Source organism: Leopardus geoffroyi, chromosome A1 (genome assembly GCF_018350155.1).
Source record: "Leopardus geoffroyi isolate Oge1 chromosome A1, O.geoffroyi_Oge1_pat1.0, whole genome shotgun sequence".
Lineage (NCBI taxonomy): Eukaryota > Metazoa > Chordata > Mammalia > Carnivora > Felidae > Leopardus > Leopardus geoffroyi.
Genome location: NC_059326.1, coordinates 189,893,704 through 189,909,739, shown reverse-complemented (window position 1 = coordinate 189,909,739; position 16,036 = coordinate 189,893,704). Strand labels below are relative to the sequence as shown.

General features: G+C 40.7%; 2 pseudogenes; both read right to left on the bottom strand.

Annotated features, from left to right (window-relative positions):
- Positions 1–8,521: 8,521 nt before the first annotated feature.
- LOC123604891 lies at positions 8,522–10,294 on the bottom strand (annotated as a pseudogene).
- Positions 10,295–10,298: 4 nt separating this feature from the next.
- Positions 10,299–11,758, bottom strand: LOC123604749 (annotated as a pseudogene).
- Positions 11,759–16,036: the final 4,278 nt, after the last annotated feature.

Here is a 16,036-nt window from a genome sequence, read left to right as displayed (position 1 = left end):
ACCTCCCCCCACTTTTACATTTTTTTTTTCAACGTTTATTTATTTTTTTTGCGACAGAGAGAGACAGAGCATGAACGGGGGAGGGGCAGAGAGAGAGGGAGACACAGAATCCGAAGCAGGCTCCAGGCTCTGAGCCATCAGCCCAGAGCCCGACGCGGGGCTCGAACTCACGGACCGCGAGATCGTGACCTGGCTGAAGTCGGACGCTTAACCGACTGCGCCACCCAGGCGCCCCAGAAGATTTTATTTTTAAGTAATCTCTACACCCAATGTGGGGCTTGAATTCACAACCCTGAGATTAGGAGTCACATCCTCTCCTGACTGAACCAGGCAGGTGCCCCTCTGTTGCTCAATTATTAATACAATCCATTTGTATGGGCACTGTGGCTACACCCCTTACCTGGTGAGTTCAGATATTGCAAGAGAAGATTCTTGCTGAAGGCCACCTGGAGAATAATAGAGGTGTGGACATAAGGTGTTGGGAGCACTGAGGAGGGATTCCTCACTCTATCTGAGGGTGTTGGCGGAGGTTTCACACAGGGTAGGAGGGCAGGAGGTTTGAGCTGGACTTTGAAGGATGGCAGGAGTTTATGAGAAATGACAAGAATCTAAGTCCAATGAGGTCAGACTGGTGTGTAAATGCATAAGAAAGAACAATTATAGAAACTGGGGGTGAAATTTGATGCCGGAAAAGTCAAGGGTTTCTTATGTTATGCTAAAAATAACAAGACATATTTTCAAAAGAGAAATGAAGATAATCTAAAGCATAATTTGGAACAATTGGTCTGGAATATCTCCTCATTATGTATTCATTTGCTATGCACTGTAATAGAGCCGGTCCTTATAAGTGCATTTGGAATTCAAATGACTCTCACATATACCTTCCACAAGGTTTGGCCTATACTTTAGAGGAAGCTATTGAAAAACATCCATAAGCTTTCATTCTGGTTATAATATTTCTGTGGCATGGGAAAGACATTAAAAAGGAGACTTTCACACATCACATTTGGCAAGGCAGATGTTAATTAGAAACAAAAGCAATTTGTGTTTAATTTAATGGTAGTGGGAGATTCATTATACTGTTCTTTGGTCGGACACAGTGTAATGAAGGTAGATTTCTATGCTGTTTTTCTCTCTCTTTCCATTCTCTTTGTCTTTCACAGCCATGGTTTAATATATTTCCTGGGGATTCATACTCACATCATTTTTTTTCCCATTTGATTTTTTTTTTAATATCATCACTATTACATTTGAAATTTAATTCTTTTCTGCTTCTAAGCTTTCATTTGCTTGTTTTTGCATCCTGTAACTACACATTTCTAATTTTCTTTATGGTGGGCAAAGTCAAATTGTGGGTTATTCAGGGAATGGCAACCTGATTATCAGGTAATGTGACTCTTATTTATTTATTTATTTATTTATTTATTTATTTATTTTTTACCTTCTTCTTTCTCTTGCCAATTTTATAACCTTTTCCTGCTCACCAACATATTTATTAATAATCACCCAGGGGTGAAGGAGGAAAAAAAACTCAAGCAATTAAAATTTAGTGATTTTTAAGCGAATGTGACAAAAGGTTCACTGGGAAGAATTTGAAACTTCTGGCTAGAAGCAAGAACTTTGATTATCAGTAGAGCTGGGATTCTTTTCTGAAGTCTTAGTAAACTATAAGAAAATATGTTCTTTTTATTTTTTTTAATGTTTATTTATTTTTGAGAGAGAGAGAAACAGATTGTGAGCAGGAGAGGGGCAGAGAGAGAGGGAGACACAGAATCTGAAGCAGGCTCTAGGCTCTGAGCTGTCAGCACAGAGCCCAACATGAGGCTCGAACTCACGAACCACGAGATCATGACCTGAACCGAAGTCCAACACCTAACCGACTGAGCCACCCAGGTACCCCCAAAACACTTTCTAAAGATGGGTCATAATCTTGTGGTTTGTGGGTCTGAACCCCGTGTTGGGCTCTGTGCTGACAGCTCAGAACCTGGAGCCTGCTTCAGATTCTGTGTCTCCCTCTCTCTCACTCTCTGTTCCTCCTCTGCTCATGATCTGTCTCTCTCTCTCTCTCTCAAAAATAAACATTAAAAAAATTATTAAAAGAAATAAATAAAAAGATGGGTTTAAAGGAGACCTCTAGACTACTCCTTCATGAGATAGCTTACTTCTTATTTGGGAAAGCAGAACAGAACCACCACTCTACTTATTGAAAGATGGAGACAGGTAGTATGGCTTTCAGGCCCATGGATGTGTGTTCTAGTCCTCACTTTGCCATTCACTATCTATATGACAACAGAAGCACTATAAATAATAGGAATATACTGATGGCTATGGTGCTATTGTTATATGCCAGGCATTTTACTTATGATGCTTTGTTCTTGAAAAACCTTATGAAATGGGAAAAAAAACTGAGTCAGAGAGAGCTTATGTAGTTTGCCCAAGGTTACTTGGTTAGTAACTGGCAGGATTCTAACTCCACAGCCTTTGTTCTTCATCACCACTTTCTACTTTCTTCCAATCCTCAATTGCCTGGCCTCTCTAGGCCTCAGTTTGTTTTTATAAAAGGGAAACTACTTACTCTGATACTCCTTCCTAGCAGAGAGAATCAAATGAGAATGTGAAAGGGAAAATGTTTTGAAGAATGTAAAGTAGCAGAAAAATACCAACAATTATGAAGATAAACAAGCTGAAAGAGAGAAAGAGAGGGAAGGCTCCCTGGAGTGAGAATTAGAGCTTGACCTTCAGTAAAAGGGCTGCCGTCATTGTGCTGACAGCCCAAACCAGGGACCTGGGTCCCTTCCTCCAGAGCTGTCAGAATGGCAGGGGCAGGGGACAGACGCTGGGCCTGGGCATCCAGGCGTGAGTAGTACCAGAGTCTCTGGGCAGATTCACTCAGAGTCTGACCTTTTGAATGTAAAACACTTGTCAGGTTGCCAAGTGCCAACTAGCCACAGGGCGGATTCAGCTGGGAGAATAATATTCCTGTGACTTTTCCAGGGATGCTCTCTTTTTAACTGAACCCTATGACCACAGGGTCTCTTTTGAAGAGAAATGGCTTCTACTGAGCTCAGGGAATACCTGGAAACTGGGATCTCTTTAGTATCTGGTTGGCACTTCTCAAGTTTTAAAACCCATGCCTCCATTTTAGAAATGTGATGCATTCTATAATTTGTATTATAAAAATAGCTGTATATATTTCATTTTCTAACTATAAAATTATGTCATTTATTTGAGTGTTTTCAAATTATATGCCCCTCCCCGCCACCATGTCTGGTAAGTCTCTCTGGGTGGAGTTTTGGTAGGGGTGGGGGGAATGCTTGTCTCTTTGGGAATCATTGACATATATAGTATTTTCATAGAAATGTCTCAGCCGACCCATTTGGACAAGAGATCTGCACAGGAGAGCTCTGTGAAAAGCAAAAACATGGACTATTCTATAGACTTGGTGGAAAAGCTTTCCTTGAGGAATCAAACCACAGAGGGCTAGGATGAGAGGTTAGTAATTTAAGTCACTGACTACTCAGAATATGAATTCACATCCTTGTTTAAATGTTTACAGTTTGGTAGGTTGTAAAATGGCTGCAAATTCTTCCCATCTCAGATTGCACTCCTCTTTGCCATGTGATTTTCTTGTCCTTCCATCAAGAGATAGAGTCTTTTTCTCTACCTCTTAAATCTGGGTTTGGCTATGTGACCTGCTTTAGTCAAAGGAACATTAAGAAATGTAATGCAGCCAGAGGCTTAAAAAACAAAAACATTGGGCTTGCCCTCTCTTGCTGCTGGATCCCTTTTGTCACTACACGAGGAAGCTCAGAACAGCCTGCTAGAAGATGAGAAAACAGAGGGAGTAAAGACAAGGGTCCCAGGGGAGGCCCCTATACCACCTATTCTGCCAACCACCCAGCATGTGAATGAAGCCACCCTATCTTTGTTTGGGTTGCTGTAACAAAACACCAGTGACTGGGTAGCTCATAAACAATAGGTACTTCTCACAGTCCTAAAGGCTGGGAAGTCTAAGATTAAGAAGCTGACAGGTTCAATGTCTGGTGAGAGCCTGGTTAATAGATGGCTATCTTTTTGCTCTGTCCTCACATGGTGGAATGGGTAAAGGAGCTCTCTAGGGTCTTGTGATGTTATGATTTATCATAAATATATATTTGGTGTTCCTCTATTCTCAACAGAGCTCTTAAGATCCTTGGAATTTCCCAAGTAAGGTGAACAATAAAAGTGTCTTTTTTTTTATCATAACAAGCCTCTTTCAACCACACCCGAGTTTATGTTAATGAAGTGACTTTTGGACCACCCTTAAGGATGTTAGTTGCCATGGGAACCAACCTTTTGATTAGAGGGTTCCAACATTCAACCATACCCCTGGAGATTGAGTTCCATTACCAAAGACCAATGATTTACTCAATCATGCCTATGTAATGAAGTCTCTGTAAAACCCCTAAAGGACAGGAGGGTTCAGAAAGCTTCCAGGTTGGTGAACAAGAAAGTTCTGGGAGGGTGGTTTACCCCAAACTCCATGGGAACAGAAAGTACTGTGCTCAGCTCCTTCCAAACCTCAACTTTATCTCTGGTTTTATCACCTGTAGTGATTATCTGGATGTTCATTTGCATCTTTAATATCCTTTATAATTAATAGCCCTTATACTGTAGGATCAGGCTAACACTGCATCAGAATTGAGTTAAATTGTAGGACATCTAGCTAATGTCTTATTTCACTTTCTTTAAGGTGTCTTTTGATGATAAACAAGTTCTCAATTTTGTTTTTCACAGTCGATGCTTTTTATATTGTTTAGAAATCATTCCCTTGGGGCGCCTGGGTGGCGCAGTCGGTTAAGCGTCCGACTTCAGCCAGGTCACGATCTCACGGTCCGGGAGTTCGAGCCCCGCGTCGGGCTCTGGGCTGATGGCTCAGAGCCTGGAGCCTGTTTCCGATTCTGTGTCTCCTTCTCTCTCTGCCCCTCCCCCGTTCATGCTCTGTCTCTCTCTGTCTAAATAAACGTTGAAAAAAAAAAAATTAAAAAAAAAAAAAAAAAAAAAAAAAAAAAGAAATCATTCCCTTGCTCAAGGTAAAAAAAAATACCCAGTTAGTGCTTTCTATTTAAAAATACAAGTTTTGTTTTTTTATACTTATGTTTTTACATATCTGGAGTTGATTTTTGGATATAGTGTGAGACAGGGATCCATTTTTTTTCTATATAGGTTGCATTTTTTATGACAGTTTTATTTATTGAACAGTTACTTCTTTCCCTACTGAAGTGATATGCCACTTCTGTCATTTATCAAAACATTACATAAATGTGTGCATTTATTTCTGAGCTCTCTATTGTACTGTCTGACTCCTATTCTATCCTATTCTATTCTATCCTGTCCTAACAGCCCATTCCATTCCATTCCATTCCATTCCATTCCATTCCATTCCACTCTACTTGTCCATTTACCTGACCTTGCACTAATATAACTGTCTTAATTATTGTAGTTTCATAATATTCCTGATAGTTTGTAGGGCAAGACCTACAAACTGCTCTGCTCTTGTATGGATGATCCTATCCATTCTTGGTCCTTTCCTCTTCCATGTACATTTTAGAATTGGTTTATCAAGTTCCATGTAAAATCCTGTTGAGATTTTATGTTGAAATCTGTAGATAAATTTGGAGAGAATGGATATCTCCACCATATTGTCTTTCTAATCATGGGCATCTTAGATATTTCTTTTATTTGGGTCTTAATATTTTAACAAAGTCTTATAATTTCCTCTGTGATTCTTAGTTTTCCTATCTTGATGTTCTCTGTATTATGTACATGGTTATTTATTTTTAAAGATTTCATTTTTAAGTAATCTCCATATTCAACGTGGGACTTGAACTTACAACCCTGAGATCAAGAGTCTCATGCTTTACTGCCTGAGACAGCCAGATACCCTTGTAAATGGATTTTTTTTAAAACTACATTTTCTAACTGTTTATTGCTAAGCAAAGGTTTTTAAGGCCAAGAAGCCGTGCTGAAAGATGTCCACAGCCACAGAAAAGAGATGTACACATCACCCACCTTCCAGGAGCAGCTCAGAAGGCCCCTCTAATATCGTTAGAGTGCCATCAGGAGAAACAAGGTCATGAAGTTCTACTATGTCATGAAGTTCTCCCTGGCCACCACGCCAGTCATGAAGAAGATAGAATATAGCAACACATTTGTGTTCCTTGTGGATGTCAAGGCCAATGACACCAAATCAGCATGGCTATGAAGAAGCTCTGTGAAACTGACATGACTAAGGTCAACACCCTCATCAGGCTTAGTTAGAGGCATAATTTGACTGGCTCCTGACTATGATGCTTTGTATATTGCCAACAAAATTAAGATCTAAACAGTCCAGCTACTAAAATCTAAATTTTTTCACCATAAAAAAATTCTGTAGCCAACTTACTTGCTAAACTTTATTTTTTTTAATGTTATATATGAAAAGTTTATTTTGAGAAAGAGAGAGAGAGAGAGAGACTCGTGTGCAAGTGGGAGAGGGGTATAAAGACTGGGAGAGAGAGAATCCCTAGCAGGCTCTGCACAGTCAGCACAGAGCCTGATGTAGAGCTTGAACTCACAAACCATGAGATCATGACCTGAACCAAAGTTGGACACTTAACTGACTGAACCACCAGGCACCCCTAAACCTTCTTTCTTTTTTTTTAAAAATTATTTTATTTATTTACTTATTTATTTTTATTTGTTTATCTATTTTATTTTAACTTGTTGTATTTTTTTAAATTTACACCCAAATTAGTTAGCATATAGTGCAACAATGATTTCAGGAGTAGATTCCTTACTGCCCCTTACCCATTTAGCCCATCCCCCCTCCCACAAGCCCTCCTGTAACCCTCAGTTTGTTCTCCATATTTATGAGTCTCCTCTGTTTTGTCCCCCTCCCTGTTTTTATATTATTTTTGTTTCCCTTCCTTTATGTTCATCTGTTTTGTCTCTTAAGGTCCTCATATGAGTGAAGTCATATGATTTTTGTCTTTCTCTGACTAATTTCACTTAGCATAATACCCTCCAGTTCCATCCATGTAAAACCTTATTTCTAATAATTTATCTGAGCCTGGGTGGCTCAGTTGGTTAAGCGGCCGACTTCGGCTCAGGTCATGATCTCGCAGTCCACGAGTTCAAGCCCCGCGTCGGGCTCTGTGCTGACTGCTTGGAGCCTGGAGCCTGTTTCAGATTCTGTGTCTCCCTCTCTCTCTGACCCTCCCCCGTTCATGCTCTGTCTCTCTCTGTCTCAAAAATAAATAAACGTTAAAAAATTTTTTTTTCTAGTAATTTATCTAAAAGTATTATTTTGAGTTTTATTTATTTTTATTAATTTTTTTTAATGTTTATGTATTTTGGAGAGAGGGAGAAATACAGAGTGAGAGCAGGGGAGGGGCAGAGAGAGAAGGAGACACAGAATGCAAAGCATGGTCCAGGTTCTGAGCTGTCAGCACAGAGCCCGACACAGGGCTCCAGTTCACGAATCAACAGATCATGACCTGAGCAGAAGTCGGTCACTTAACCGACTGAGCCACCCAGGTGCCCTTTGAGTTTTATTTTTAAATAATCATATAATATGCAATTAACTATGGATTTATATTTTCTTCTAATTCTTAGAACTCATTTGTTTTTATCTTATCATACTGGCTTAGACCTTTACAACGTGAGTAGAAGTGGTATTAGCGGGATCCATTCCATTCTTTAAAAAGAAAGATTCTAGCATTTTCCCATTTAGAACGATTGCTCTATTTTATAGATACTTCTGTGTCTTTTTGGTATGTCCGCATCATTCTTTGAGTTCTTCCTTACTTTCTGGAGCAAAAAGATGTTGGAGGTTTATCTTGTATTTTTCCTACCCAGCCCTGCAATCAGCCATTTCTCCTAAGAGACTTGATTTACTCACATGGAGGGTGATCTACAGAAACCAAGATCTAGGGGTACTATTATTGGTATATTATGCTTCTAGTCTTAGTGAACAGAATGGACATAAACATACATATATGTATCTATATTAAAACCATTGAATTCACACTAATACCTCCAATTCCAATCCAATACCATAAGGCTTATTTCTGCTTTCCCCTTTTTTAAAAAAATTAAAAAAAATTTTTTTAAGTTTTAAAAATGTTTATTTACCTATTTTTGAGAGAGGAGAGACAGAGTGTGAGTAGGGGAGGGGAAGAGAGAGAGAGAGGGAGACAGAATCCGAAGCAGGCTCCAGGCTCTGAGCTGTCAGCACAGAGCCTGATGTGGGGCTTGAACCCATGAACTGTGGGATCATTACCTGAGCAGAGGTCGGTCGCTTAACTGACTGAGCTGCCCAGGTGCCCCTCCCCTTTTCCATATTTGTAACTTTCTTATTTCAGTGAGAACCCTGTTTTCCATTATCCTATATGTAACCAAACTCTTGCTGTGTAGGTTGAAAACACAAGAGGTGAGGGAGTAGCAGGGAAAGAAAGGAGGAGGAAGGATAAAGGAGGAAGAGGTTTTTTTTTTTTTTGTCTTCATTTTACACAACCATTTCTGCTTTCTCACAAACCCTGAAGAAAAGACACAGAAGGATAGGGGAGGGGAGAAGTGCCCCCAAGGGAAGCAAACCAGTCCAGTCTTGGCTTTGAGGTGGGGCTGAGTGGCAGGCTAGCAGATGGAGCTGGCTGGCCCTGCCTCTTCTCTCCCAGGTGGTTCCTGGCAGCTTTTTTTTTTTTTTTTTTTTTTAAGGCGATTTTTATAAGAGCAATTTTACGTTCACAGGAAAATTGAGAGGAAGGTACAGAGATTTCCCATATATTACTCCTACTCTTGCACAGCCTCCTCCACTTATTAACATCTTCTACCAGAGTGGTACATTTGTTACAACTGGTAAACCTACACTGACATATCATTTCACCTAAGGTCCTTAGTTTACATTAGGATTCTCTCTTGGTGTTGGACATTCTGTGAGTCTGGACAAATGTGTAGTGACATGTATCCATCATTATAGTATCATATAGAGTAGTTTAAACTGCCCTAAAAATCTGGCAGCCTGCAAGCTTAACCGCTTTGGTTATTTTGCTTTTGTGGGGCATGGAGATGCTGGGTATGCATTTAAATGAACCCTGTTGGGAGACCACCGTGGGAGTCTGCACACCTCCACCTACCACCGCAGGAAGTCTTCTTGGCCCTGGGGTGCCGCACATGCACAGCACCATTTCTTGTTCAGTTTGTACGGGCAGCTATTTGTGTCAGGCACCTTGCTGAATTCTCGCATCATCTTGTTGGGCTCTATGGAGCTTGTGATAGTCATATTCCCCATAAAGTGCAGTGAGTGTGGCTTGACCTCTCCAGGTTTGAGCATCTCCACTTGATTTTTGCTTTTAGGTTCATTCAGGTTCATTCCAGCAAATCAGAAACAAAGAGGCCTCCATGTACCCTTGAAGGAGCACCTGCTGAAGCAGCCTCCAGTGGCCCACTGCTGGCTGTGGCTGTTACAAGAGGGAGAGGCTGGGGGCACACTGGGGCAAAATCTGCTAGTTCCATGCCTGCTGGAGCCACCCAGTGTGTATGGAGTTTAGTTTGGATTCAACCTGGGGGAAATTGGTATTATCTGAGGTTCTAGCACTGCTGTTGATACAGTGGGATGAAGGGGAGGCCACAGGGACACACTGGAGGGCTGTGCTGGGCTGTAGCGCTTTACAGTAACCCAACATGGGGTGAGGCCCAGAGGCCTGGTTGAGTTACACCCAGGCTGTCTTGGATGCTTGGCATTGGCAAGAAAAGGCCAGGGAGACTGCAGGGGAAACAGAAGCCCCAGAGGTGGTGGGGCCTTGGCATCATTAGGTTATCTTTACCTTTCTGCATGGAGGTCTGGCCAAGGCTGGCTCTTTCCCCAAGTGGGGAATTCCTGCTCTTGTTTGTGCTGGTAGACAGATTGCTGTTTGCTGAGGGGTGAGGGGTGGTCTCCTTCCTCTCTAGGCAGGATAGGGGGCTGGTAGGCATGATAGTTTTGCTGCTTGTGTTCTGCCTTGTCTTCTGATCCTCTCAAAATCTGCCTTGCTCCTCGGAGTATTCCTAGAGGAGCAATTGTTGTGATTTGAATTATGTGGCCTCCCTTCCCCCACAAGGCACAACCCCCAATGTTATTTAGACATAAGGCCTTTAAAGAGGTGATAAAAGTTACATTAGGTCATAAGGCTTGGGCCCTAATTTAATATGACTGGTGTCCTCATATGAAGAGGAGACCCTAGAGTTACACAGATGCAGAGGAAAGGCCATGTGTGGACATAGAGAGGAGGCCAGGAAGATACCTCTCACTTAGAAACCAACCCTCACAGCACCTTGATCTTGAACTTGGAGCCTTCAGAACTGTGAGAAAATAAATTTCTGTTGTTTAAGGCACCCGGTCTGTGGCATTTTGTTATGGTCATCCTAGTTGACTAATACAGCAATTAAAGATAGGAATGACAGGTTCACTGAAACTCAGTGCTTGGGATTGGCAGAGACCCAGTGCTGTACCTCATAGGATGGGGAGGGAGTGCTGCTGTTGGTCAGATCTGCTGAAGGCTGGGACTTCAGGGTGAGGGTGTAGACCTGCAGCTTGGATCTCTGGTATCCCAGAAGCAGATAGCTGGTTATCACTTCTTTGTACCTCTGGCCTGTCAATGAGTCCTGGATATTCTCACGGAGTAATCCACGGACACAATCAGCTCAGTCTGTGAGGTCTTTGTACTCAAGAGACTGACTCTACATAAGGTTTTAGTTCCTCATCTTTATGACCCATATTCATCCATGGATCCTTCGTCATTTACTTTAAAGTGCTTCTCTTGCTAGGACATTGAGAATGAGAAATTTCTTGAGCAGGTTTTCACATTCCATGCACAAGTCAAAAGGAAGATGGTATATTCTGCTCACTTCTTCCTGCAGTTCCTTAAAGTTCTGTCCATCAAAGGCAGGGATCCACTGACCAATGTATAGAGAATGATTGCCAGGCTCCACATAGCCATGGCAAGTCCCTCATACTTTGGACCCTGGGAGAGTTCCAGGGAAGCATAAAGGGGGACTGTTCCAAAAGTTATCTAACTTGTTGACAAGGTAAATTAGTTGCTGAAACCAAAGTCTACAATCGTGATGTTCATGTCAGCATCCAAGAGCTAGTTTTCTTTCTTTAAGTCTCTATGGACAATAAACTTGTGGTGCTAGTTCTGTATAGCAAACACTGTTTGGCAGAATTTGACTTTGATCTCTTTTTCTTGCATACTTTCATGAGCCACTAGGTACTCATCTCCACTAGTATACTCTATGACAAGGCTGCTTGTCCCTAGTCTCCATCACTTCACATAATCTCACTATGTTGGGATGATTGAAAGCCTTCATGATTTTTACTTTTCGGGATAGTCTCTGGAGGGTGGAGAAATTCTGATGATCTTATCAGTGATCTTTATGGCTACCTTTTCCTAGTCAGGATGTGTCAGGCCAAGTTCACCACGACAAAGGTACACTTGCTGATGGTCTTGAAGAGTTGGTTGTTGCCAACATGGTTCTCCTAAGCAGAGATGGCTGAGAAGCCCTGTAACATGTTGGATTAACAGCTGGGCTTGAAAGCAAGCTTGGGAATTTAAGCTCGGGATAAGCTGGTGAGAAGCTTGGCCAGGTCACCTAAAAAAAAAATCACTTCCAAAGACCACCTGATGAACTGATCTTTATGATGGAATCAAAACACAATGGCAGACTAAAAATGAACTAAAAACAAATACTAAAAAAATGCGAAAAAAAAGATGTGAGAAAAAAGAATAACTTTTAAAAATGAAAGAAAAAAGAAGAAAAAAAGTAAAAGTAAAAAAGAAAAGTCAGAAAAATAGAAAGTGAGAAAAGATAAATAAAATGGGAAAGTGAGGGAAAAAAAGTAACAAACAAAATATACAAAAACCCACAATGCCAAGGAGAAAACAAGCTAACTTTAGTCAAATGTCCTTCAGGTCATTGAAAACCAGCTTCCTGAACTAGAAGCACAGCAAATCTCAGCCCAACCAGGGGCTTATATAGGTGCTTGGAATTCTATAATAATGGTTGCTGTGAGGTCACAGCAAGAAACGGACCAATCTTGGCTGGTGATCATCCACAGTGTTTTTTCTCATTTTTTTGGTCTCAAAAATCTATTTGTCTTGAAAAAGAATTGCTGAGAACTCCCAATAGCTTTTTGTTCATGTACATTATATTTATTGATATTATTAGAATTGGAAAACGGTATGATGCTTCAGTGGCTTTTTCATTTCTAGTTTGAAAAACTGTAATAACTTTTTTAGGCTAAGAGTATTTTTAAATGCCCAAATGGGTGGGGATTTTTAATTTCTCTTTTTGTTAACTTTCTTCATTCTATTCATATTTCAGTTTACAAAATATAACTAAAATACCATTATAAGAATGATGATTCTTCAATATCATCTATTCAGTGTTAAAATTTTTCTCATATATTTTGAAATCTTTTGTTTTTCAGATTGTACACTTGAATCGGGATCCAAAACAGGTCCACATATTGTGATTGGTTGGTATGTCTCTCAAGCGTCTTTTAATCAGTTTTTGCTACATCTCCTTCTTTCCCTCATAATTTATTTTGGAGGAATTCAGTTTTCTAGTGTCCTTCTGTTTGGATTTGCTGATTGTATTCCTGTGGTGTAGATTAACATGTTCCTCTGTATTTCCTGTATATTGATAGCTCAGTCTTGAGGTTTAATCAGATTTTACGTGATCTTTTTGGTGAGACTCCTTCATGGGTGCTGTGTTCTTTTATCAGGAGGTACATGGCGTCTGATGGTCTCTTTGTCATGTTAACTGGCTTCCATTCTTATTGCCTAGATCCATTATATCATGACAGGTAGCAAAATACTCTATTATCTGTTCAATTATTAGCTGGAATACTTCTACGAAGAGAAATATTTCCTCATCTATTCTAAATTTCTAACCCAATTACCTGTGGTCCGAGATGACAGTCTTTGATTCCTGTTCTTGAAATTTGTTGGAGGTGTTTTTAATGGTGTAATACACAGACTTTCCCCCCACCCCCTCCCAGGTGTTTCTATAGGACTTCTAGGTAAAATTTCACTTCAACAAATGTTTCTGTAACAAAAAAGTATTTTGAAAGGTTCTGAACAAAACTAAAGGAATAAATGGCTAGGTGAAGAATTTGGGCATCAAAAACATCTTAGATATTTGAGGTCCTGAGAATATTTGATATCTTGTCAGGGCTGAAAAAATACAAAGGCAGTTATCTACAGTGCTACCCACAGCCCTTAGCATTGTGCCCAACACGCAGTACATGTTCAATGTATTTTACCATTGTTAGTATTATATAATCTATCCATCTCATTTTATGTGTGGGAAACTGGGACTCATTCATTTGTTTGTTCATTATGTTTCCGAGCCCACGTGGTCTGAGGAGGCACTATTCTAGGTGCTGTGGTAAACTGCAAAATAAAGTCCCTGAGTCTGTTGTGCTTTTTTTGTGGGGTGGGAGAAACAAAAGAACAAATTAACAGATAAGTTGAGAGATGATAATGATATGAAAGGAATAAACAGGGTGATGTGTTAGTGCTATTAGGTGGGGCACTATTTTAGATGTGGTACTAACATTTCCTAAGAGACTACTGGACCAAGAAGGAGTTCAATAGGGAAGATCTAGGAAAAGGATTTTCCAAAGGCTCTGTGGTGGGAATCAGCTTGGCATGATTAAGTTGCAGAAAGGCCATCAGTGTGGCTGACTGTGAACAGGCAGGCAGAAGGGTGATTGAAGGTGAGTCTAGAGAGGCAGGTAGGGGCAGAGAAGAGAATCCAGTTTTTGTGGCCAATTCTACGTTGGTACATTTGGTATCTCACTCTGCATGATTCTGAGGCCCTGGCATTTCTGTTTCTTCAGCAGAACATGCGCAGTTCCAAAATACAGTGTTTTAAAAGTCACTTCCCTGATTCTGTCTGCCCTGCTTTGAAGTCTAGACCTGTATCTTAGGAAGGCAGTTCTTAAGGAAACGTGGCCGCTTTGCTCCAGCCTGAGTTTTCTTTCTGGCTGCTGCAGTCTGCTCGTGCCCCGGGATCTCTGGCGTGAGTTGCTGATTTGAGCAGCGTTGAAGAGCCAGCCTCAGGACGATTCCTGCTTTGCGCTCTGCCCTGACCTCTGGTGGACTCGGCCTGTTAAGACACAGATCAGGCTAGAAACTGGAAGCCTTTGCTTCCTATCCCCACCTGCTGGTATTGGGCTTGGAGTGTGCACTGCACAGTATTTTGAAGACCTCCAGGACCTGCGGAGAGGCACAATGTCAGACACTGCCATGGGGTGGCTGGGTGACTTTGACCATCCAATACCTCTTATTTTGGTACAAGAACCTTTCTTTAGAGTATGGATGGCATCAATTCTGCATGTAGCCCAAGTACAAGGAGTGGGTGCAGGACATGGCCTGACCAATGGGAGCACACCATTCCTTTGGCCTCAGGGATTGGTCCGGAAAGAGCACATGGCCAAAACTGGGCAAATCAGGTCTTCTCTAGGAGTTGGTACAGGGACCCTGGGAGAGAAGGCTCACACTCCTGGATCTAGAATTTTATAGGTCCTGTATATCCGGATTGCCAGTAGCCATTCCTTTGGCCACATGGAAGAGAGGCTGCCTGAGGATTAAATCAACACTGAGGAAGAAGGTGGGGGTCTGGAAATTCAAAGGGAGTTATCATTTCATCTCCTGCTTCTGGGTGTGCTTACAGTGAGCCAATAAATTTCCTTTTTACCCTTAAGCTAGTTTCAGTAGGGTTTTTGTCACTTGCAACTGGAAATCTCCTAATTAATGCAATCAGTACTGGCCATTGTTATCATCAAAACAGTAGTAGGTAATCAAGGGTGAGTTTGAAGTAAATACACTGGGGCACTTTATGACCCTCACCACATTTGTTATTATATACTGTACAGTGATCAGTGTGATTTTTTAAAATGTCAGTCTCTCTATGAGCAGGATCGTATTTATTTGCTCATCACTCTAGCTCACTGGGTGATAGTAAGTTCTCAATAAATATTTGTGGAATGAATAAATAGCTACATGGCAATCTTTACTGGCATGAGAACCTAATTGCCATTAGCCAAAACTATTGTGGTTATCTAGGGGAATGCCCTATTCATCAGCAAGTTATACTCAAGTGAAGTGTTTAGGGGCAGAGTGGGATGATGTCAGCACTTAAGTGGTTCAGCAATAAATAAATACACACACAAATAAGTAAATAAATAAAAGAAAAAGAAAAGTATATCTGTGTGTGTTAGAGAAAGAAAAGAAAGCAAACACGGCAAAATGTACTGAAATTAAGTGGTGGCTACAGAGGTGTTGATACTATTCTTTCAACTTTTGAATGCTTGAAAATGATCAAAATTTAGGTTCAGAAAAGAAGAAAGTTTACCATTATCTGGATGGGCACTCATGTTTGCCCTGCTTTTAAGAAACTTCCAATCTCCAAATTGTAGGACAAATATACCAGAGAAAGACCATTTGCACTACAAAATAATTTTTTCATTTTTCAGGGGGAAAAATCCTCAAGTCTTCAAATAATACCAGTTATAATGGTCCAGGGAAGGCACTGAGTTCAGCTGTAGGGGAAACTGGAATTAGCCCTATAGAGCAAATCTTCACCTCCTTCTCTTCCTTCCTTCCTCCTTCCCTCCTCCACCTTCTCTTTCCTTTCTTCCTTTTTTATTTTGCTAAAATAGAAAAGATTTTGTTTTTATTAGATTCTAAAGTCACTGTAAAAGAAAACTGCAGACACTAAAGAAAGATATAAAGGACACAATAACCCATCACTGGATTAAGGTATTATGATTTCTCTACTGCATGACCTAGTGTGAAAACTTAGCCATATATATTAATTTATTTATGAAGCAGGAAAAGATAGATCTACAACATTATTTGTCATGGTGATGGCATCATCACCACCATCATCACCACCATTGTCATCATCATCATCACTGGAGGCTTGCGTCAGGCACTGTGCTAAATGCTTTACTTACTTTAATTCTCAC